Here is a 24,711-nt window from a genome sequence, read left to right as displayed (position 1 = left end):
ACATGGACACATCCCATTTTTTGACAGAAAACAGAGCTGTTTTTTGCAAAGTGCCTACCTGTAGATTTTGGCCTCTAGCTCAGCCGGCACCTAGGGAAACCTACCAAACCTGTGCATTTTGGAAAACTAGAGACCTAGGGGAATCCAAGATGGGGTGACTTGTGGGGCTCTGACCAGGTTCTGTTACCCAGAATCCTTTGGAAAACCTCAAAATGTGGCTAAAATAACACGTTTTCCTCACATTTCGGTGACAAAAAGTTCTGGAATCTGAGAGGAGCCACAAATTTCCTTCCACCCAGCGTTCCCCCAAGTCTCCCGATAACAATGATACCTCACTTGTGTGGGTAGGCCTAGCGCCCGTGACAGCAAATGCTCCAAAACACAACATGGACACATCCCATTTTTTTTACAGAAAACAGAGCTGTGTTTTGCAAGGTGCCTACCTGTCGATTTTGGCCTCTAGCTCAGCCAGCACCTCGGGAAACCTACCAAACCTATGCATTTTTGAAAACTTGAGACCTAGGGGAATCCAACATGGGGTGACTTGTGGGGCTCTGACCAGGTTCTGTTACCCAGAATCCTTTGCAAACCTCAAAATGTTGCTAAAATAACACGTTTTCCTCACATTTCGGTGACAGAAAGTTCTGGAATCTGAGAGGAGCCACACATTTCCTTCCACCCAGCGTTCCCCCAAGTCTCCCGAAAAAATGATACCTCACTTGTGTGGGTAGGCCTGGCGCCCGCGACAGGAAATGCCCCAAAACACAACGTGGACACATCCCATTTTTTGACCGAAAACAGAGCTGTTTTTTGCAAAGTGCCTACCTGTAGATTTTGGCCTCTAGCTCATCCGGCACATAGGGAAACCTACCAAATCTGTGCATTCTTGAGAACTAGAGACCTAGGGGAATCCAAGATGGGGTGACTTGTGGGGCTCTGACCAGGTTCTGTTACCCAGAATCCTTTGCAAACCTCAAAATGTGGCTAAAATAACACGTTTTCCTCACATTTCGGTGACAAAAACTTCTGTAATCTGAGAGGAACCATAAATTTCCTTCCACCCAGCGTTCCCCCAAGTCTCCCGATAACAATGATACCTCACTTGTGTGGGTAGGCCTAGCGCCCGTGACAGCAAATGCTCCAAAACACAACATGGACACATCCCATTTTTTTACAGAAAACAGAGCTGTGTTTTGCAAGGTGCCTACCTGTAGATTTTGGCCTCTAGCTCAGCCAGCACGTAGGGAAACCTACCAAACCTGTGCATTTTTGAAAACTTGAGACCTAGGGGAATCCAACATGGGGTGACTTGTGGGGCTCTGACCAGGTTCTGTTACCCAGAATCCTTTGCAAACCTCAAAATGTTGCTAAAATAACACGTTTTCCTCACATTTCGGTGACAGAAAGTTCTGGAATCTGAGAGGAGCCACACATTTCCTTCCACCCAGCGTTCCCCCAAGTCTCCCGAAAAAATGATACCTCACTTGTGTGGGTAGGCCTAGCGCCCGCGACAGGAAATGCCCCAAAACACAACGTGGACACATCCCATTTTTTGACCGAAAACAGAGCTGTTTTTTGCAAAGTGCCTACCTGTAGATTTTGGCCTCTAGCTCAGCCGGCACATAGGGAAACCTACCAAACCTGTGCATTCTAGAGAACTAGAGACCTAGGGGAATCCAAGATGGGGTGACTTGTGGGGCTCTGACCAGGTTCTGTTACCAAGAATCCTTGGCAAACCTCAAAATGTGGCTAAAATAACACGTTTTCCTCACATTTTGGTGATAGAAAGTTCTGGAATCTGAGAGGAGCCACAAATTTCCTTCCACCCAGCGTTCACCCAAGTCTCCCGATAAAAATGATACCTCACTTGTGTGGGTAGGCCTAGCGCCCGCGACAGGAAATGCCCCAAAACACAACGTGGACACATCCCATTTTTTGACCGAAAACAGAGCTGTTTTTTGCAAAGTGCCTACCTGTAGATTTTGGCCTCTAGCTCAACCGGCACCTAGGGAAACATACCAAACCTGTGCATTTTTTAAAACTAGAGACCTAGGGGAATCCAAGAAGGGGTGACTTGTGGGGCTCTGACCAGGTTCTGTTACCCAGAATCCTTTGCAAACCTCAAAATGTGGCTAAAATAACACGTTTTCCTCACATTTCGGTGAAAAAAACTTCTGTAATCTGAGAGGATCCATAAATTTTCTTCCACCCAGCGTTCCCCCAAGTCTCCCGATAAAAATGATACCTCACTTGTGTCTGTAGACCTAGCTCCCGCGACAGGAAATGCCCCAAAACACAACATGGACACATCCCATTTTTTGACAGAAAACAGAGCTGTTTTTTGCAAAGTGCCTACCTGTAGATTTTGGCCTCTAGCTCAGCCGGCACCTAGGGAAACCTACCAAACATGTGCATTTTGGAAAACTAGAGACCTAGGGGAATCCAAGATGGGGTGACTTGTGGGGCTCTGACCAGGTTCTGTTACCCAGAATCCTTTGGAAAACCTCAAAATGTGGCTAAAATAACACGTTTTCCTCACATTTCGGTGACAAAAAGTTCTGGAATCTGAGAGGAGCCACAAATTTCCTTCCACCCAGCGTTCCCCCAAGTCTCCCGATAACAATGATACCTCACTTGTGTAGGTAGGCCTAGCGCCCGTGACAGCAAATGCTCCAAAACACAACATGGACACATCCCATTTTTTTTACAGAAAACAGAGCTGTGTTTTGCAAGGTGCCTACCTGTCGATTTTGGCCTCTAGCTCAGCCAGCACCTAGGGAAACCTACCAAACCTGTGCATTTTTGAAAACTTGAGACCTAGGGGAATCCAACATGGGGTGACTTGTGGGCTCTGACCAGGTTCTGTTACCCAGAATCCTTTGCAAACCTCAAAATGTTGCTAAAATAACACGTTTTCCTCACATTTCGGTGACAGAAAGTTCTGGAATATGAGAGGAGCCACACATTTCCTTCCACCCAGTGTTCCCCCAAGTCTCCTGAAAAAATGATACCTCACTTGTGTGGGTAGGCCTAGCGCCCGCGACAGGAAATGCCCCAAAACACAACATGGACATATCACATTTTTTTACAGAATACAGAGCTTTGTTTTGCAAAGTGCCTACCTGTAGAATTTGGCCTCTAGCTCAGCCAGCACCTAGGGAAACCTACCAAACCTGTGCATTTTCGAAAACTACAGACGTAGGGGAATCCAACATGGGGTGACTTGTGGGGCTCTGACCAGGTTCTGTTACCCAGAATCCTTTGCAAACCTCAGAATGTGGCTAAAATAACACGTTTTCCTCACATTTCGGTGACAAAAACTTCTGTAATCTGAGAGGAACCATAAATTTCCTTCCACCCAGCGTTCCCCCAAGTCTCCCGATAAAAATGATACCTCACTTGTGTCTGTAGGCCTAGCTCCCGCGACAGGAAATGCCCCAAAACACAACATGGACACATCCCATTTTTTGACAGAAAACAGAGCTGTTTTTTGCAAAGTGCCTACCTGTAGATTTTGGCCTCTAGCTCAGCCGGCACCAAGGGAAACCTACCATACCTGTGCATTTTTGAAAACTAGAGACCTAGGGGAATCCAAGATGGGGTGACTTGTGGGGCTCTGACCAGGTTCTGTTACCCAGAATCCTTTGGAAAACCTCAAAATGAGGCTAAAATAACACGTTTTCCTCACATTTCGGTGACAAAAAGTTCTGGAATCTGAGAGGAGCCACAAATTTCCTTCCACCCAGCGTTCCCCCAAGTCTCCCGATAACAATGATACCTCACTTGTGTGGGTAGGACTAGCGCCCGTGACAGCAAATGCTCCAAAACACAACATGGACACATCCCATTTTTTTTACAGAAAACAGAGCTGTGTTTTGCAAGGTGCCTACCTGTCGATTTTGGCCTCTAGCTCAGCCAGCACCTCGGGAAACCTACCAAACCTGTGCATTTTTGAAAACTAAAGACCTAGGGGAATCCAAGAAGGGGTGACTTGTGGGGCTCTGACCAGGTTCTGTTACCCAGAATCCTTGGCAAACCTCAAAATGTGGCTAAAAAAACGCATTTTCCTCACATTTCGGTGACAGAAAGTTCTGGAATCTGAGAGGAGCCACAAATTTCCTTCCAATCAGTGTTCCCCCAAGTCTCCCGATAAAAATGATACCTCAGTTGTGTGGGTAGGCCTAGCGCCCGCGACAGGAAATGCCCCAAAACCCAACATGGACACATCACATTTTTACACAGAAATCAGAGCTGTGTTTTGCAAAGTGCCCACCTGTAGATTTTGGCCTCTAGCTCAGCCAGCACCTAGGGAAACCTACCAAACCTGTACATTTTCGAAAACTACAGACCTAGGGGAATCCAACATGGGGTGACTTGTGGGGCTCTGACCAGGTTCTGTTACCCAGAATCCTTTGCAAACCTCAAAATGTGGCAAAAATAACACGTTTTCCTCACATTTCGGTGACAAAAACTTCTGTAATCTGAGAGGAACCATAAATTTCCTTCCACCCAGCGTTCCCCCAAGTCTCCCGATAAAAATGATACCTCACTTGCGTCTGTAGGCCTAGCTCCCGCGACAGGAAATGCCCCAAAACACAACATGGACACATCCCATTTTTTGACAGAAAACAGAGCTGTTTTTTGCAAAGTGCCTACCTGTAGATTTTGGCCTCTAGCTCAGCCGGCACCTAGGGAAACCTACCAAACCTGTGCATTTTGGAAAACTAGAGACCTAGGGGAATCCAAGATGGGGTGACTTGTGGGGCTCTGACCAGGTTCTGTTACCCAGAATCCTTTGGAAAACCTCAAAATGTGGCTAAAATAACACGTTTTCCTCACATTTCGGTGACAAAAAGTTCTGGAATCTGAGAGGAGCCACAAATTTCCTTCCACCCAGCGTTCCCCCAAGTCTCCCGATAACAATGATACCTCACTTGTGTGGGTAGGCCTAGCGCCCGTGACAGCAAATGCTCCAAAACACAACATGGACACATCCCATTTTTTTTACAGAAAACAGAGCTGTGTTTTGCAAGGTGCCTACCTGTCGATTTTGGCCTCTAGCTCAGCCAGCACCTCGGGAAACCTACCAAACCTGTGCATTTTTGAAAACTTGAGACCTAGGGGAATCCAACATGGGGTGACTTGTGGGGCTCTGACCAGGTTCTGTTACCCAGAATCCTTTGCAAACCTCAAAATGTGGCTAAAATAACACGTTTTCCTCACATTTCGGTGACAAAAACTTCTGTAATCTGAGAGGAACCATAAATTTCCTTCCACCCAGCGTTCCCCCAAGTCTCCCGATAACAATGATACCTCACTTGTGTGGGTAGGCCTAGCGCCCGTGACAGCAAATGCTCCAAAACACAACATGGACACATCCCATTTTTTTACAGAAAACAGAGCTGTGTTTTGCAAGGTGCCTACCTGTAGATTTTGGCCTCTAGCTCAGCCAGCACGTAGGGAAACCTACCAAACCTGTGCATTTTTGAAAACTTGAGACCTAGGGGAATCCAACATGGGGTGACTTGTGGGGCTCTGACCAGGTTCTGTTACCCAGAATCCTTTGCAAACCTCAAAATGTTGCTAAAATAACAAGTTTTCCTCACATTTCGGTGACAGAAAGTTCTGGAATCTGAGAGGAGCCACACATTTCCTTCCACCCAGCGTTCCCCCAAGTCTCCCGAAAAAATGATACCTCACTTGTGTGGGTAGGCCTAGCGCCCGCGACAGGAAATGCCCCAAAACACAACGTGGACACATCCCATTTTTTGACCGAAAACAGAGCTGTTTTTTGCAAAGTGCCTACCTCTAGATTTTGGCCTCTAGCTCAGCCGGCACATAGGGAAACCTACCAAACCTGTGCATTCTAGAGAACTAGAGACCTAGGGGAATCCAAGATGGGGTGACTTGTGGGGCTCTGACCAGGTTCTGTTACCCAGAATCCTTGGCAAACCTCAAAATGTGGCTAAAATAACACGTTTTCCTCACATTTTGGTGATAGAAAGTTCTGGAATCTGAGAGGAGCCACAAATTTCCTTCCACCCAGCGTTCACCCAAGTCTCCCGATAAAAATGATACCTCACTTGTGTGGGTAGGCCTAGCGCCCGCGACAGGAAATGCCCCAAAACACAACGTGGACACATCCCATTTTTTGACCGAAAACAGAGCTGTTTTTTGCAAAGTGCCTACCTGTAGATTTTGGCCTCTAGCTCAACCGGCACCTAGGGAAACGTACCAAACCTGTGCATTTTTTAAAACTAGAGACCTAGGGGAATCCAAGAAGGGGTGACTTGTGGGGCTCTGACCAGGTTCTGTTACCCAGAATCCTTTGCAAACCTCAAAATGTGGCTAAAATAACACGTTTTCCTCACATTTCGGTGAAAAAAACTTCTGTAATCTGAGAGGAACCATAAATTTTCTTCCACCCAGCGTTCCCCCAAGTCTCCCGATAAAAATGATACCTCACTTGTGTCTGTAGACCTAGCTCCCGCGACAGGAAATGCCCCAAAACACAACATGGACACATCCCATTTTTTGACAGAAAACAGAGCTGTTTTTTGCAAAGTGCCTACCTGTAGATTTTGGCCTCTAGCTCAGCCGGCACCTAGGGAAACCTACCAAACATGTGCATTTTGGAAAACTAGAGACCTAGGGGAATCCAAGATGGGGTGACTTGTGGGGCTCTGACCAGGTTCTGTTACCCAGAATCCTTTGGAAAACCTCAAAATGTGGCTAAAATAACACGTTTTCCTCACATTTCGGTGACAAAAAGTTCTGGAATCTGAGAGGAGCCACAAATTTCCTTCCACCCAGCGTTCCCCCAAGTCTCCCGATAACAATGATACCTCACTTGTGTAGGTAGGCCTAGCGCCCGTGACAGCAAATGCTCCAAAACACAACATGGACACATCCCATTTTTTTTACAGAAAACAGAGCTGTGTTTTGCAAGGTGCCTACCTGTCGATTTTGGCCTCTAGCTCAGCCAGCACCTAGGGAAACCTACCAAACCTGTGCATTTTTGAAAACTTGAGACCTAGGGGAATCCAACATGGGGTGACTTGTGGGCTCTGACCAGGTTCTGTTACCCAGAATCCTTTGCAAACCTCAAAATGTTGCTAAAATAACACGTTTTCCTCACATTTCGGTGACAGAAAGTTCTGGAATATGAGAGGAGCCACACATTTCCTTCCACCCAGTGTTCCCCCAAGTCTCCCGAAAAAATGATACCTCACTTGTGTGGGTAGGCCTAGCGCCCGCGACAGGAAATGCCCCAAAACACAACATGGACATATCACATTTTTTTACAGAATACAGAGCTTTGTTTTGCAAAGTGCCTACCTGTAGAATTTGGCCTCTAGCTCAGCCAGCACCTAGGGAAACCTACCAAACCTGTGCATTTTCGAAAACTACAGACGTAGGGGAATCCAACATGGGGTGACTTGTGGGGCTCTGACCAGGTTCTGTTACCCAGAATCCTTTGCAAACCTCAGAATGTGGCTAAAATAACACGTTTTCCTCACATTTCGGTGACAAAAACTTCTGTAATCTGAGAGGAACCATAAATTTCCTTCCACCCAGCGTTCCCCCAAGTCTCCCGATAAAAATGATACCTCACTTGTGTCTGTAGGCCTAGCTCCCGCGACAGGAAATGCCCCAAAACACAACATGGACACATCCCATTTTTTGACAGAAAACAGAGCTGTTTTTTGCAAAGTGCCTACCTGTAGATTTTGGCCTCTAGCTCAGCCGGCACCAAGGGAAACCTACCATACCTGTGCATTTTTGAAAACTAGAGACCTAGGGGAATCCAAGATGGGGTGACTTGTGGGGCTCTGACCAGGTTCTGTTACCCAGAATCCTTTGGAAAACCTCAAAATGAGGCTAAAATAACACGTTTTCCTCACATTTCGGTGACAAAAAGTTCTGGAATCTGAGAGGAGCCACAAATTTCCTTCCACCCAGCGTTCCCCCAAGTCTCCCGATAACAATGATACCTCACTTGTGTGGGTAGGACTAGCGCCCGTGACAGCAAATGCTCCAAAACACAACATGGACACATCCCATTTTTTTTACAGAAAACAGAGCTGTGTTTTGCAAGGTGCCTACCTGTCGATTTTGGCCTCTAGCTCAGCCAGCACCTCGGGAAACCTACCAAACCTGTGCATTTTTGAAAACTAAAGACCTAGGGGAATCCAAGAAGGGGTGACTTGTGGGGCTCTGACCAGGTTCTGTTACCCAGAATCCTTGGCAAACCTCAAAATGTGGCTAAAAAAACGCATTTTCCTCACATTTCGGTGACAGAAAGTTCTGGAATCTGAGAGGAGCCACAAATTTCCTTCCAATCAGTGTTCCCCCAAGTCTCCCGATAAAAATGATACCTCAGTTGTGTGGGTAGGCCTAGCGCCCGCGACAGGAAATGCCCCAAAACCCAACATGGACACATCACATTTTTACACAGAAATCAGAGCTGTGTTTTGCAAAGTGCCCACCTGTAGATTTTGGCCTCTAGCTCAGCCAGCACCTAGGGAAACCTACCAAACCTGTACATTTTCGAAAACTACAGACCTAGGGGAATCCAACATGGGGTGACTTGTGGGGCTCTGACCAGGTTCTGTTACCCAGAATCCTTTGCAAACCTCAAAATGTGGCAAAAATAACACGTTTTCCTCACATTTCGGTGACAAAAACTTCTGTAATCTGAGAGGAACCATAAATTTCCTTCCACCCAGCGTTCCCCCAAGTCTCCCGATAAAAATGATACCTCACTTGCGTCTGTAGGCCTAGCTCCCGCGACAGGAAATGCCCCAAAACACAACATGGACACATCCCATTTTTTGACAGAAAACAGAGCTGTTTTTTGCAAAGTGCCTACCTGTAGATTTTGGCCTCTAGCTCAGCCGGCACCTAGGGAAACCTACCAAACCTGTGCATTTTGGAAAACTAGAGACCTAGGGGAATCCAAGATGGGGTGACTTGTGGGGCTCTGACCAGGTTCTGTTACCCAGAATCCTTTGGAAAACCTCAAAATGTGGCTAAAATAACACGTTTTCCTCACATTTCGGTGACAAAAAGTTCTGGAATCTGAGAGGAGCCACAAATTTCCTTCCACCCAGCGTTCCCCCAAGTCTCCCGATAACAATGATACCTCACTTGTGTGGGTAGGCCTAGCGCCCGTGACAGCAAATGCTCCAAAACACAACATGGACACATCCCATTTTTTTTACAGAAAACAGAGCTGTGTTTTGCAAGGTGCCTACCTGTCGATTTTGGCCTCTAGCTCAGCCAGCACCTCGGGAAACCTACCAAACCTGTGCATTTTTGAAAACTTGAGACCTAGGGGAATCCAACATGGGGTGACTTGTGGGGCTCTGACCAGGTTCTGTTACCCAGAATCCTTTGCAAACCTCAAAATGTGGCTAAAATAACACGTTTTCCTCACATTTCGGTGACAAAAACTTCTGTAATCTAAGAGGAACCATAAATTTCCTTCCACCCAGCGTTCCCCCAAGTCTCCCGATAACAATGATACCTCACTTGTGTGGGTAGGCCTAGCGCCCGTGACAGCAAATGCTCCAAAACACAACATGGACACATCCCATTTTTTTACAGAAAACAGAGCTGTGTTTTGCAAGGTGCCTACCTGTAGATTTTGGCCTCTAGCTCAGCCAGCACGTAGGGAAACCTACCAAACCTGTGCATTTTTGAAAACTTGAGACCTAGGGGAATCCAACATGGGGTGACTTGTGGGGCTCTGACCAGGTTCTGTTACCCAGAATCCTTTGCAAACCTCAAAATGTTGCTAAAATAACAAGTTTTCCTCACATTTCGGTGACAGAAAGTTCTGGAATCTGAGAGGAGCCACACATTTCCTTCCACCCAGCGTTCCCCCAAGTCTCCCGAAAAAATGATACCTCACTTGTGTGGGTAGGCCTAGCGCCCGCGACAGGAAATGCCCCAAAACACAACGTGGACACATCCCATTTTTTGACCGAAAACAGAGCTGTTTTTTGCAAAGTGCCTACCTCTAGATTTTGGCCTCTAGCTCAGCCGGCACATAGGGAAACCTACCAAACCTGTGCATTCTAGAGAACTAGAGACCTAGGGGAATCCAAGATGGGGTGACTTGTGGGGCTCTGACCAGGTTCTGTTACCCAGAATCCTTGGCAAACCTCAAAATGTGGCTAAAATAACACGTTTTCCTCACATTTTGGTGATAGAAAGTTCTGGAATCTGAGAGGAGCCACAAATTTCCTTCCACCCAGCGTTCACCCAAGTCTCCCGATAAAAATGATACCTCACTTGTGTGGGTAGGCCTAGCGCCCGCGACAGGAAATGCCCCAAAACACAACGTGGACACATCCCATTTTTTGACCGAAAACAGAGCTGTTTTTTGCAAAGTGCCTACCTGTAGATTTTGGCCTCTAGCTCAACCGGCACCTAGGGAAACGTACCAAACCTGTGCATTTTTTAAAACTAGAGACCTAGGGGAATCCAAGAAGGGGTGACTTGTGGGGCTCTGACCAGGTTCTGTTACCCAGAATCCTTTGCAAACCTCAAAATGTGGCTAAAATAACACGTTTTCCTCACATTTCGGTGACAAAAACTTCTGTAATCTAAGAGGTACCATAAATTTCCTTCCACCCAGCGTTCCCCCAAGTCTCCCGATAAAAATGATACCTCACTTGTGTCTGTAGACCTAGCTCCCGCGACAGGAAATGCCCCAAAACACAACATGGACACATCCCATTTTTTGACAGAAAACAGAGCTGTTTTTTGCAAAGTGCCTACCTGTAGATTTTGGCCTCTAGCTCAGCCGGCACCTAGGGAAACCTACCAAACATGTGCATTTTGGAAAACTAGAGACCTAGGGGAATCCAAGATGGGGTGACTTGTGGGGCTCTGACCAGGTTCTGTTACCCAGAATCCTTTGGAAAACCTCAAAATGTGGCTAAAATAACACGTTTTCCTCACATTTCGGTGACAAAAAGTTCTGGAATCTGAGAGGAGCCACAAATTTCCTTCCACCCAGCGTTCCCCCAAGTCTCCCGATAACAATGATACCTCACTTGTGTAGGTAGGCCTAGCGCCCGTGACAGCAAATGCTCCAAAACACAACATGGACACATCCCATTTTTTTTACAGAAAACAGAGCTGTGTTTTGCAAGGTGCCTACCTGTCGATTTTGGCCTCTAGCTCAGCCAGCACCTAGGGAAACCTACCAAACCTGTGCATTTTTGAAAACTTGAGACCTAGGGGAATCCAACATGGGGTGACTTGTGGGGCTCTGACCAGGTTCTGTTACCCAGAATCCTTTGCAAACCTCAAAATGTTGCTAAAATAACACGTTTTCCTCACATTTCGGTGACAGAAAGTTCTGGAATATGAGAGGAGCCACACATTTCCTTCCACCCAGTGTTCCCCCAAGTCTCCCGAAAAAATGATACCTCACTTGTGTGGGTAGGCCTAGCGCCCGCGACAGGAAATGCCCCAAAACACAACATGGACATATCACATTTTTTTACAGAATACAGAGCTTTGTTTTGCAAAGTGCCTACCTGTAGAATTTGGCCTCTAGCTCAGCCAGCACCTAGGGAAACCTACCAAACCTGTGCATTTTCGAAAACTACAGACGTAGGGGAATCCAACATGGGATGACTTGTGGGGCTCTGACCAGGTTCTGTTACCCAGAATCCTTTGCAAACCTCAGAATGTGGCTAAAATAACACGTTTTCCTCACATTTCGGTGACAAAAACTTCTGTAATCTGAGAGGAACCATAAATTTCCTTCCACCCAGCGTTCCCCCAAGTCTCCCGATAAAAATGATACCTCACTTGTGTCTGTAGGCTTAGCTCCCGCGACAGGAAATGCCCCAAAACACAACATGGACACATCCCATTTTTTGACAGAAAACAGAGCTGTTTTTTGCAAAGTGCCTACCTGTAGATTTTGGCCTCTAGCTCAGCCGGCTCCTAGGGAAACCTACCATACCTGTGCATTTTTGAAAACTAGAGACCTAGGGGAATCCAAGATGGGGTGACTTGTGGGGCTCTGACCAGGTTCTGTTACCCAGAATCCTTTGGAAAACCTCAAAATGTGGCTAAAATAACACGTTTTCCTCACATTTCGTTGACAAAAAGTTCTGGAATCTGAGAGGAGCCACAAATTTCCTTCCACACAGCGTTCCCCCAAGTCTCCCGATAAAAATGATACCTCACTTGTGTGGGTAGGCCTAGCGCGCGACAGGAAATGGCCCAAAACACAACGTGGACACATCCCATTTTTTGACCGAAAACAGAGCTGTTTTTTGCAAAGTGACTATCTGTAGATTTTGGCCTCTAGCTCAGCCAGCACCTAGGGAAACCTACCAAACCTGTGCATTTTTGAAAACTTGAGACCTAGGGGAATCCAACATGGGGTGACTTGTGGGGCTCTGACCAGGTTCTGTTACCCAGAATCCTTTGCAAACCTCAAAATGTGGCTAAAAAAACACATTTTGGTCACATTTCGGTAACAGAAAGTTCTGGAATCTAAGAGGAGCCACAAATTTCCTTCCACACAGCGTTCCCCCAAGTCTCCCGATAAAAATGATACCTCACTTGTGTGGGTAGGCCTAGCGCCCGCGACAGGAAATGCCCCAAAACACAATTTGGACACATCCCATTTTTTGACCGAAAACAGAGCTGTTTTTTGCAAAGTGCCTACCTGTAGATTTTGGCCTCTAGCTCAACCGGCACCTAGGGAAACGTACCAAACCTGTGCATTTTTGAAAACTAAAGACCTAGGGGAATCCAAGAAGGGGTGACTTGTGGGGCTCTGACCAGGTTCTGTTACCCAGAATCCTTTGCAAACCTCAAAATGTGGCTAAAAAAATACGTTTTCCTCACATTTCGTTTGACAGAAAGTTCTGGAATCTGAGAGGAGCCACAAATTTCCTTCCAATCAGCGTTCCCCCAAGTCTCCCGATAAAAATGATACCTCACTTGTGTGGGTAGGCCTAGCGCCCGCGACAGGAAATGCCCCAAAACACAACATGGACACATCACATTTTTTTACAGAAAACAGAGCTTTGTTTTGAAAAGTGCCTACCTGTAGATTTTGGCCTCTAGCTCAGCCAGCACCTAGGGAAATCTACCAAACCTGTGCATTTTTGAAAACTACAGACCTAGGGGAATCCAACATGGGGTGACTTGTGGGGCTCTGACCAGGTTCTGTTACCCAGAATCCTTTGCAAACCTCAAAATGTGGATAAAATAACACTTTTTCCTCACATTTCGATGTTTAAAACTTCTGGAATCTGAGAGGAACCACAAATTTCCTTCCACCCAGCGTTCCCCCAAGTCCCCCGAAAAAATGATACCTCACTTGTGTGGGTAGGCCTAGCTCCCACGACAGGAAATGCCCCAAAACACAACGTGGACACATCCCATTTTTTGACCGAAAACAGAGCTGTTTTTTGCAAAGTGCCTACCTGTAGATTTTGGCCTCTAGATCAGCCGGCACCTAGGGAAACCTACCAACCCTGTGCATTTATGAAAACTAGAGACCTAGGGGAATCCAAGATGAGGTGACTTGTGGGGCTCTGACCAGGTTCTGTTACCCAGAATCCTTTGCAAACCTCAAAATGTTGCTAAAAAAACACATTTTAGACACATTTCGGTAACAGAAAGTTCTGGAATCTGAGAGGAGCCACAAATTTCCTTCCACACAGCGTTCCCCCAAGTCTCCCAATAAAAATGATACCTCACTTGTGTGGGTAGGCCTAGCGCCCGCGACAGGAAATGCCCCAAAACACAACGTGGACACATCCCATTTTTTGACCGAAAACAGAGCTGTTTTTTGCAAAGTGCCTATCTGTAGATTTTGGCCTCTAGCTCAACCGGCACCTAGGGAAACGTACCAAACCTGTGCATTTTTGAAAACTAAAGACCTAGAGGAATCCAAGAAGGGGTGACTTGTGGGGCTCTGACCAGGTTCTGTTACCCAGAATCCTTTGCAAACCTCAAAATGTGGCTAACAAAATACGTTTTCCTCACATTTCGGTGACAGAAAGTTCTGGAATCTGAGAGGAGCCACAAATTTCCTTCCAATCAGTGTTCCCCCAAGTTTCCCGATAAAAATGATACCTCAGTTGTGTGGGTAGGCCTAGCGCCCGTGACAGCAAATGCTCCAAAACACAACATGGACACATCCCATTTTTTTACAGAAAACAGAGCTGTGTTTTGCAAGGTGCCTACTTGTCGATTTTGGCCTCTAGCTCAGCCAGCACCTAGGGAAACCTACCAAACCTGTGCATTTTTGAAAACTTGAGACCTAGGGGAATCTAACATGGGGTGACTTGTGGGGCTCTGACCAGGTTCTGTTACCCAGAATCCTTTGCAAACCTCAAAATGTTGCTAAAATAACACGTTTTCCTCACATTTCGGTGACAGAAAGTTCTGGAATCTGAGAGGAGCCACACATTTCCTTCCACCCAGCGTTTCCCCAAGTCTCCCGAAAAAATGATACCTCACTTGTGTGGGTAGGCCTAGCGCCCGCAACAGGAAATGCCCCAAAACACAACGTGGACACATCCCATTTTTTGACCGAAAACAGAGCTGTTTTTTGCAAAGTGACTATCTGTAGATTTTGGCCTCTAGCTCAGCCAGCACCTAGGGAAACCTACCAACCCTGTGCATTTTTGAAAACTAGAGACCTAGGGGAATCCAAGATGAGGTGACTTGTGGGGCTCTGACCAGGTTCTGTTACCCAGAATCCTTTGCAAACCTCAAAATGTTGCTAAAAAAACTCATTTTAGACACATTTCGGTAACAGAAAGTTCTGGAATCTGAGAGGAGCCACAAATTTCCTTCCATACAGCGTTCCCCCAAGTCTCCCAATAAAAATGATACCTCACTTGTGTGGGTAGGCCTAGCGCCCGCGACAGGAAATGCTCCAAAACACAACGTGGACACATCCCATTTTTTGACCGAAAACAGAGCTGTTTTTTGCAAAGGGCCTATCTGTAGATTTTGGCCTCTAGCTCAACCGGCACCTAGGGAAACGTACCAAACCTGTGCATTTTTGAAAACTAAAGACCTAGAGGAATCCAAGAAGGGGTGACTTGTGGGGCTCTGACCAGGTTCTGTTACCCAGAATCCTTTGCAAACCTCAAAATGTGGCTAACAAAATACGTTTTCCTCACATTTCGGTGACAGAAAGTTCTGGAATCTGAGAGGAGCCACAAATTTCCTTCCAATCAGTGTTCCCCCAAGTTTCCCGATAAAAATGATACCTCAGTTGTGTGGGTAGGCCTAGCGCCCGTGACAGCAAATGCTCCAAAACACAACATGGACACATCCCATTTTTTTACAGAAAACAGAGCTGTGTTTTGCAAGGTGCCTACCTGTCGATTTTGGCCTCTAGCTCAGCCAGCACCTAGGGAAACCTACCAAACCTGTGCATTTTTGAAAACTTGAGACCTAGGGGAATCTAACATGGGGTGACTTGTGGGGCTCTGACCAGGTTCTGTTACCCAGAATCCTTTGCAAACCTCAAAATGTGGCTAAAAAAACACATTTTGGTCACATTTCGGTAACAGAAAGTTCTGGAATCTAAGAGGAGCCACAAATTTCCTTCCACACAGCGTTCCCCCAAGTCTCCCGATAAAAATGATACCTCACTTGTGTGGGTAGGCCTAGCGCCCGCGACAGGAAATGCCCCAAAACACAACGTGGACACATCCCATTTTTTGACCGAAAACAGAGCTGTTTTTTGCAAAGTGACTATCTGTAGATTTTGGCCTCTAGCTCAGCCAGCACCTAGGGAAACCTACCAACCCTGTGCATTTTTGAAAACTTGAGACCTAGGGGAATCCAACATGGGGTGACTTGTGGGGGCTCTGACCAGGTTCTGTTACCCAGAATCCTTTGCAAACCTCAAAATGTTGCTAAAATAACACGTTTTCCTCACATTTCGGTGACAAAATGTTCTGGAATCTGAGAGGAGCCACAAATTTCCTTCCACCCAGCGTTCCCCCAAGTCTCCCGATAAAAATGATACCCCACTTGTGTGGATAGGCCTAGCACCCGCGACAGGAAATGCCCCAAAACACAATTTGGACACATCCCATTTTTTGACCGAAAACAGAGCTGTTTTTTGCAAAGTGCCTACCTGTAGATTTTGGCCTCTAGCTCAACCGGCACCTAGGGAAACGTACCAAACCTGTGCATTTTTGAAAACTAAAGACCTAGGGGAATCCAAGAAGGGGTGACTTGTGGGGCTCTGACCAGGTTCTGTTACCCAGAATCCTTTGCAAACCTCAAAATGTGGCTAAAAAAATACGTTTTCCTCACATTTCGGTGACAGAAAGTTCTGGAATCTGAGAGGAGCCACAAATTTCCTTCCAATCAGCGTTCCCCCAAGTCTCCCGATAAAAATGATACCTCACTTGTGTGGGTAGGCCTAGCGCCCGCGACAGGAAATGCCCCAAAACACAACATGGACACATCACATTTTTTTACAGAAAACAGAGCTTTGTTTTGAAAAGTGCCTACCTGTAGATTTTGGCCTCTAGCTCAGCCAGCACCTAGGGAAATCTACCAAACCTGTGCATTTTTGAAAACTACAGACCTAGGGGAATCCAACATGGGGTGACTTGTGGGGCTCTGACCAGGTTCTGTTACCCAGAATCCTTTGCAAACCTCAAAATGTGGCTAAAATAACACTTTTTCCTCACATTTCGATGACAAAAACTTCTGGAATCTGAGAGGAACCACAAATTTCCTTCCACCCAGCGTTCCCCCAAGTCCCCCGAAAAAATGATACCTCACTTGTGTGGGTAGGCCTAGCTCCCACGACAGGAAATGCCCCAAAACACAACGTGGACACATCCCATTTTTTGACCGAAAACAGAGCTGTTTTTTGCAAAGTGCCTACCTGTAGATTTTGGCCTCTAGATCAGCCGGCACCTAGGGAAACCTACCAACCCTGTGCATTTATGAAAACTAGAGACCTAGGGGAATCCAAGATGAGGTGACTTGTGGGGCTCTGACCAGGTTCTGTTACCCAGAATCCTTTGCAAACCTCAAAATGTTGCTAAAAAAACACATTTTAGACACATTTCGGTAACAGAAAGTTCTGGAATCTGAGAGGAGCCACAAATTTCCTTCCAATCAGTGTTCCCCCAAGTTTCCCGATAAAAATGATACCTCAGTTGTGTGGGTAGGCCTAGCGCCCGTGACAGCAAATGCTCCAAAACACAACATGGACACATCCCATTTTTTTACAGAAAACAGAGCTGTGTTTTGCAAGGTGCCTACCTGTCGATTTTGGCCTCTAGCTCAGCCAGCACCTAGGGAAACCTACCAAACCTGTGCATTTTTGAAAACTTGAGACCTAGGGGAATCTAACATGGGGTGACTTGTGGGGCTCTGACCAGGTTCTGTTACCCAGAATCCTTTGCAAACCTCAAAATGTTGCTAAAATAACACGTTTTCCTCACATTTCGGTGACAGAAAGTTCTGGAATCTGAGAGGAGCCACACATTTCCTTCCACCCAGCGTTTCCCCAAGTCTCCCGAAAAAATGATACCTCACTTGTGTGGGTAGGCCTAGCGCCCGCGACAGGAAATGCCCCAAAACACAACGTGGACACATCCCATTTTTTGAGAGAAAACAGAGCTGTTTTTTGCAAAGTGCCTACCTGTAGATTTTGGCCTCTAGCTCAGCCGGCACATAGGGAAACCTACCAAACCTGTGCATTCTTGAGAACTAGAGACCTAGGGGAATCCAAGATGGGGTGACTTGTGGGGCTCTGACCAGGTTCTGTTACCCAGAATCCTTGGCAAACCTCAAAATGTGGCTAAAAAAACGCATTTTCCTCACATTTCGGTGACAGAAAGTTCTGGAATCTGAGAGGAGCCACAAATTTCCTTCCAATCAGTGTTCCCCCAAGTCTCCCGATAAAAATGATACCTCAGTTGTGTGGGTAGGCCTAGCGCCCGCGACAGGAAATGCCCCAAAACCCAACATGGACACATCACATTTTTACACAGAAATCAGAGCTGTGTTTTGCAAAGTGCCTACCTGTAGATTTTGGCCTCTAGCTCAGCCAGCACCTAGGGAAACCTACCAAACCTGTACATTTTCGAAAACTACAGACCTAGGGGAATCCAACATGGGGTGACTTGTGGGGCTCTGACCAGATTCTGTTACCCAGAATCCTTTGCAAACCTCAAAATGTGGCAAAAATAACACGTTTTCCTCACATTTCGGTGACAAAAACTTCTGTAATCTGAGAGGAACCATAAATTTCCTTCCACCCAGCGTTCCCCCAAGTCTCTCGATAAAAATGATACCTCACTTGCGTCTGTAGGCCTAGCTCCCGCGACAGGAAATGCCCCAAAACACAACATAGACACATCCCATTTTTTGACAGAAAACAGAGCTGTTTTTTGCAAAGTGCCTACCTGCAGATTTTTTCCTCTAGCTCAGCCGGCACCTAGGGAAACCTACCAAACCTGTGCATTTTGGAAAACTAGAGACCTAGGGGAATCCAAGATGGGGTGACTTGTGGGGCTCTGACCAGGTTCTGTTACCCAGAATCCTTTGGAAAACCTCAAAATGTGGCTAAAATAACACGTTTTCCTCACATTTCGGTGATAAAAAGTTCTGGAATCTGAGAGGAGCCACAAATTTCCTTCCACCCAGCGTTCCCCCAAGTCTCCCGATAACAATGATACCTCACTTGTGTGGGTAGGCCTAGCGCCCGTGACAGCAAATGCTCCAAAACACAACATGGACACATCCCATTTTTTTACAGAAAACAGAGCTGTGTTTTGCAAGGTGCCTACCTGTCGATTTTGGCCTCTAGCTCAGCCAGCACCTCGGGAAACCTACCAAACCTGTGCATTTTTGAAAACTTGAGACCTAGGGGAATCCAACATGGGGTGACTTGTGGGGCTCTGACCAGGTTCTGTTACCCAGAATCCTTTGCAAACCTCAAAATGTTGCTAAAATAACACGTTTTCCTCACATTTCGGTGACAGAAAGTTCTGGAATCTGAGAGGAGCCACACATTTCCTTCCACCCAGCGTTCCCCCAAGTCTCCCGAAAAAATGATACCTCACTTGTGTGGGTAGGCCTGGCGCCCGCGACAGGAAATGCCCCAAAACACAACATGGACACATCCCATTTTTTGACCGAAAACAGAGCTGTTTTTTGCAAAGTGCCTACCTGTAGATTTTGGCCTCTAGCTCAGCCGGCACATAGGGAAACCTACCAAATCTGTGCATTCTTGAGAACTAGAGACCTAGGGGAATCCAAGATGGGGTGACTTGTGGGGCTCTGACCAGGTTCTGTTACCCAGAATCCTTTGCAAACCTCAAAATGTGGCTAAAATAACACGTTTTCCTCACATTTCGGTGACAAAAACTTCTGTAATCTGAGAGGAACCATAAATTTCCTTCCACCCAGCGTTCCCCCAAGTCTCCCGATAACAATGATACCTCACTTGTGTGGGTAGGCCTAGCGCCCGTGACAGCAAATGCTCCAAAACACAACATGGACACATCCCATTTTTTTACAGAAAACAGAGCTGTGTTTTGCAAGGTGCCTACCTGTAGATTTTGGCCTCTAGCTCAGCCAGCACGTAGGGAAACCTACCAAACCTGTGCATTTTTGACAACTTGAGACCTAGGGGAATCCAACATGGGGTGACTTGTGGGGCTCTGACCAGGTTCTGTTACCCAGAATCCTTTGCAAACCTCAAAATGTTGCTAAAATAACACGTTTTCCTCACATTTCGGTGACAGAAAGTTCTGGAATCTGAGAGGAGCCACACATTTCCTTCCACCCAGCGTTCCCCCAAGTCTCCCGAAAAAATGATACCTCACTTGTGTGGGTAGGCCTAGCGCCCGCGACAGGAAATGCCCCAAAACACAACGTGGACACATCCCATTTTTTGACCGAAAACAGAGCTGTTTTTTGCAAAGTGCCTACCTGTAGATTTTGGCCTCTAGCTCAGCCGGCACATAGGGAAACCTACCAAACCTGTGCATTCTAGAGAACTAGAGACCTAGGGGAATCCAAGATGGGGTGACTTGTGGGGCTCTGACCAGGTTCTGTTACCCAGAATCCTTGGCAAACCTCAAAATGTGGCTAAAAAAACACGTTTTCCTCACATTTTGGTGATAGAAAGTTCTGGAATCTGAGAGGAGCCACAAATTTCCTTCCACCCAGCGTTCCCCCAAGTCTCCCGATAAAAATGATACCTCACTTGTGTGGGTAGGCCTAGCGCCCGTGACAGGAAATGCCCCAAAACACAACGTGGACACATCCCATTTTTTGACCGAAAACAGAGCTGTTTTTTGCAAAGTGCCTACCTGTAGATTTTGGCCTCTAGCTCAACCGGCACCTAGGGAAACGTTCCAAACCTGTGCATTTTTTTAAACTAGAGACCTAGGGGAATCCAAGAAGGGGTGACTTGTGGGGCTCTGACCAGGTTCTGTTACCCAGAATCCTTTGCAAACCTCAAAATGTGGCTAAAAAAATACGTTTTCCTCACATTTCGGTGACAGAAAGTTCTGGAATCTGAGAGGAGCCACAAATTTCCTTCCACCCAGCGTTCCCCCAAGTCTCCCGATAAAAATGATACCTGACTTGTGTGGGTAGGCCTAGCGCCCGCGACAGGAAATGCCCCAAAACCCAACATGGACACATCACATTTTTATACAGAAAACAGAGCTGTGTTTTGCAAAGTGCCTACCTGTAGATTTTGGCCTCTAGCTCAGCCAGCACCTAGGGAAACCTACCAAACCTGTGCATTTTCGAAAACTACAGACCTAGGGGAATCCAAGATGGGGTGACTTGTGGGGCTCTGACCAGGTTCTGTTACCCAGAATCCTTTGCAAACCTCAAAATGTGGCTAAAATAACACGTTTTCCTCACATTTCGGTGACAAAAACTTCTGTAATCTGAGAGGAACCATAAATTTCCTTCTACCCAGCGTTCCCCCAAGTCTCCCGATAAAAATTATACCTCACTTGTGTCTGTAGGCCTAGCTCCCGCAACAGGAAATGCCCCAAAACACAACATGGACACATCCCATTTTTTGACAGAAAACAGAGCTATTTTTTGCAAAGTGCCTACCTGTAGATTTTGGCCTCTAGCTCAGCCGGCACCTAGGGAAACCTACCAAACATGTGCATTTTGGAAAACTAGAGACCTAGGGGAATCCAAGATGGGGTGACTTGTGGGGCTCTGACCAGGTTCTGTTACCCAGAATCCTTTGGAAAACCTCAAAATGTGGCTAAAATAACACGTTTTCCTCACATTTCGGTGACAAAAAGTTCTGGAATCTGAGAGGAGCCACAAATTTCCTTCCACCCAGCGTTCCCCCAAGTCTCCCGATAACAATGATACCTCACTTGTGTAGGTAGGCCTAGCGCCCGTGACAGCAAATGCTCCAAAACACAACATGGACACATCCCATTTTTTTACAGAAAACAGAGCTGTGTTTTGAAAGGTGCCTACCTGTCGATTTTGGCCTCTAGCTCAGCCAGCACCTAGGGAAACCTACCAAACCTGTGCATTTTTGAAAACTTGAGACCTAGGGGAATCCAACATGGGGTGACTTGTGGGGCTCTGACCAGGTTCTGTTACCCAGAATCCTTTGCAAACCTCAAAATGTTGCTAAAATAACACGTTTTCCTCACATTTCGGTGACAGAAAGTTCTGGAATATGAGAGGAGCCACACATTTCCTTCCACCCAGTGTTCCCCCAAGTCTCCCGAAAAAATTATACCTCACTTGTGTGGGTAGGCCTAGCGCCCGCGACAGGAAATGCCCCAAAACACAACATGGACATATCACATTTTTTTACAGAATACAGAGCTTTGTTTTGCAAAGTGCCTACCTGTAGAATTTGGCCTCTAGCTCAGCCAGCACCTAGGGAAACCTACCAAACCTGTGCATTTTCGAAAACTACAGACGTAGGGGAATCCAACATGGGATGACTTGTGGGGCTCTGACCAGGTTCTGTTACCCAGAATCCTTTGCAAACCTCAGAATGTGGCTAAAATAACACGTTTTCCTCACATTTCGGTGACAAAAACTTCTGTAATCTGAGAGGAACCATAAATTTCCTTCCACCCAGCGTTCCCCCAAGTCTCCCGATAAAAATGATACCTCACTTGTGTCTGTAGGCCTAGCTCCCGCGACAGGAAATGCCCCAAAACACAACATGGACACATCCCATTTTTTGACAGAAAACAGAGCTGTTTTTTGCAAAGTGCCTACCTGTAGATTTTGGCCTCTAGCTCAGCCGGCACCAAGGGAAACCTACCATACCTGTGCATTTTTGAAAACTAGAGACCTAGGGGAATCCAAGATGGGGTGACTTGTGGGGCTCTGACCAGGTTCTGTTACCCAGAATCCTTTGGAAAACCTCAAAATGTGGATAAAATAACACGTTTTCCTCACATTTCGGTGACAAAAAGTTCTGGAATCTGAGAGGAGCCACAAATTTCCTTCCACCCAGCGTTCCCCCAAGTCTCCCGATAACAATGATACCTCACTTGTGTGGGTAGGCCTAGCTCCCACGACAGGAAATGCCCCAAAACACAACGTGGACACATCCCATTTTTTGACCGAAAACAGAGCTGTTTTTTGCAAAGTGCCTACCTGTAGATTTTGGCCTCTAGATCAGCCGGCACCTAGGGAAATCTACCAACCCTGTGCATTTATGAAAACTAGAGACCTAGGGGAATCCAAGATGAGGTGACTTCTGGGGCTCTGACCAGGTTCTGTTACCCAGAATCCTTTGCAAACCTCAAAATGTTGCTAAAAAAACACATTTTAGTCACATTTCGGTAACAGAAAGTTCTGGAATCTGAGAGGAGCCACAAATTTCCTTCCACACAGCGTTCCCCCAAGTCTCCCGATAAAAATGATACCTCACTTGTGTGGGTAGGCCTAGCGCCCGCGACAGGAAATGCCCCAAAACTCAACGTGGACACATCCCATTTTTTGACCGAAAACAGAGCTGTTTTTTGCAAAGTGACTATCTGTAGATTTTGGCCTCTAGCTCAGCCAGCACCTAGGGAAACCTACCAAACCTGTGCATTTTTGAAAACTTGAGACCTAGGGGAATCCAACATGGGGTGACTTGTGGGGCTCTGACCAGGTTCTGTTACCCAGAATCCTTTGCAAACCTCAAAATGTGGCTAACAAAATAAGTTTTCCTCACATTTCGGTGACAGAAAGTTCTGGAATCTGAGAGGAGCCACAAATTTGCCTTCCAATCAGTGTTCCCCCAAGTTTCCCGATAAAAATGATACCTCAGTTGTGTGGGTAGGCCTAGCGCCCGTGACAGCAAATGCTCCAAAACACAACATGGACACATCCCATTTTTTTACAGAAAACAGAGCTGTGTTTTGCAAGGTGCCTTCCTGTCGATTTTGGCCTCTAGCTCAGCCAGCACCTAGGGAAACCTACCAAACCTGTGCATTTTTGAAAACTTGAGACCTAGGGGAATCCAACATGGGGTGACTTGTAGGGCTCTGACCAGGTTCTGTTACCCAGAATCCTTTGCAAACCTCAAAATGTTGCTAAAATAACACGTTTTCCTCACATTTCGGTGACAGAAAGTTCTGGAATCTGAGAGGAGCCACACATTTCCTTCCACCCAGTGTTCCCCCAAGTCTCCCGAAAAAATTATACCTCACTTGTGTGGGTAGGCCTAGCGCCCGCGACAGGAAATGCCCCAAAACACAACATGGACATATCACATTTTTTTACAGAATACAGAGCTTTGTTTTGCAAAGTGCCTACCTGTAGAATTTGGCCTCTAGCTCAGCCAGCACCTAGGGAAACCTACCAAACCTGTGCATTTTCGAAAACTACAGACGTAGGGGAATCCAACATGGGGTGACTTGTGGGGCTCTGACCAGGTTCTGTTACCCAGAATCCTTTGCAAACCTCAGAATGTGGCTAAAATAACACGTTTTCCTCACATTTCGGTGACAAAAACTTCTGTAATCTGAGAGGAACCATAAATTTCCTTCCACCCAGCGTTCCCCCAAGTCTCCCGATAAAAATGATACCTCACTTGTGTCTGTAGGCCTAGCTCCCGCGACAGGAAATGCCCCAAAACACAACATGGACACATCCCATTTTTTGACAGAAAACAGAGCTGTTTTTTGCAAAGTGCCTACCTGTAGATTTTGGCCTCTAGCTCAGCCGGCACCAAGGGAAACCTACCATACCTGTGCATTTTTGAAAACTAGAGACCTAGGGGAATCCAAGATGGGGTGACTTGTGGGGCTCTGACCAGGTTCTGTTACCCAGAATCCTTTGGAAAACCTCAAAATATGGCTAAAATAACACGTTTTCCTCACATTTCGGTGACAAAAAGTTCTGGAATCTGAGAGGAGCCACAAATTTCCTTCCACCCAGCGTTCCCCCAAGTCTCCCGATAACAATGATACCTCACTTGTGTGGGTAGGCCTAGCTCCCACGACAGGAAATGCCCCAAAACACAACGTGGACACATCCCATTTTTTGACCGAAAACAGAGCTGTTTTTTGCAAAGTGCCTACCTGTAGATTTTGGCCTCTAGATCAGCCGGCACCTAGGGAAATCTACCAACCCTGTGCATTTATGAAAACTAGAGACCTAGGGGAATCCAAGATGAGGTGACTTCTGGGGCTCTGACCAGGTTCTGTTACCCAGAAT

The sequence above is a fragment of the Pleurodeles waltl genome, chromosome 3_1, assembly GCF_031143425.1.
Source record: "Pleurodeles waltl isolate 20211129_DDA chromosome 3_1, aPleWal1.hap1.20221129, whole genome shotgun sequence".
Taxonomy (NCBI): Eukaryota; Metazoa; Chordata; class Amphibia; order Caudata; family Salamandridae; genus Pleurodeles; species Pleurodeles waltl.
The sequence above is the reverse complement of the archived record's forward strand: the minus strand, read 5'-3'. Positions refer to the sequence as shown.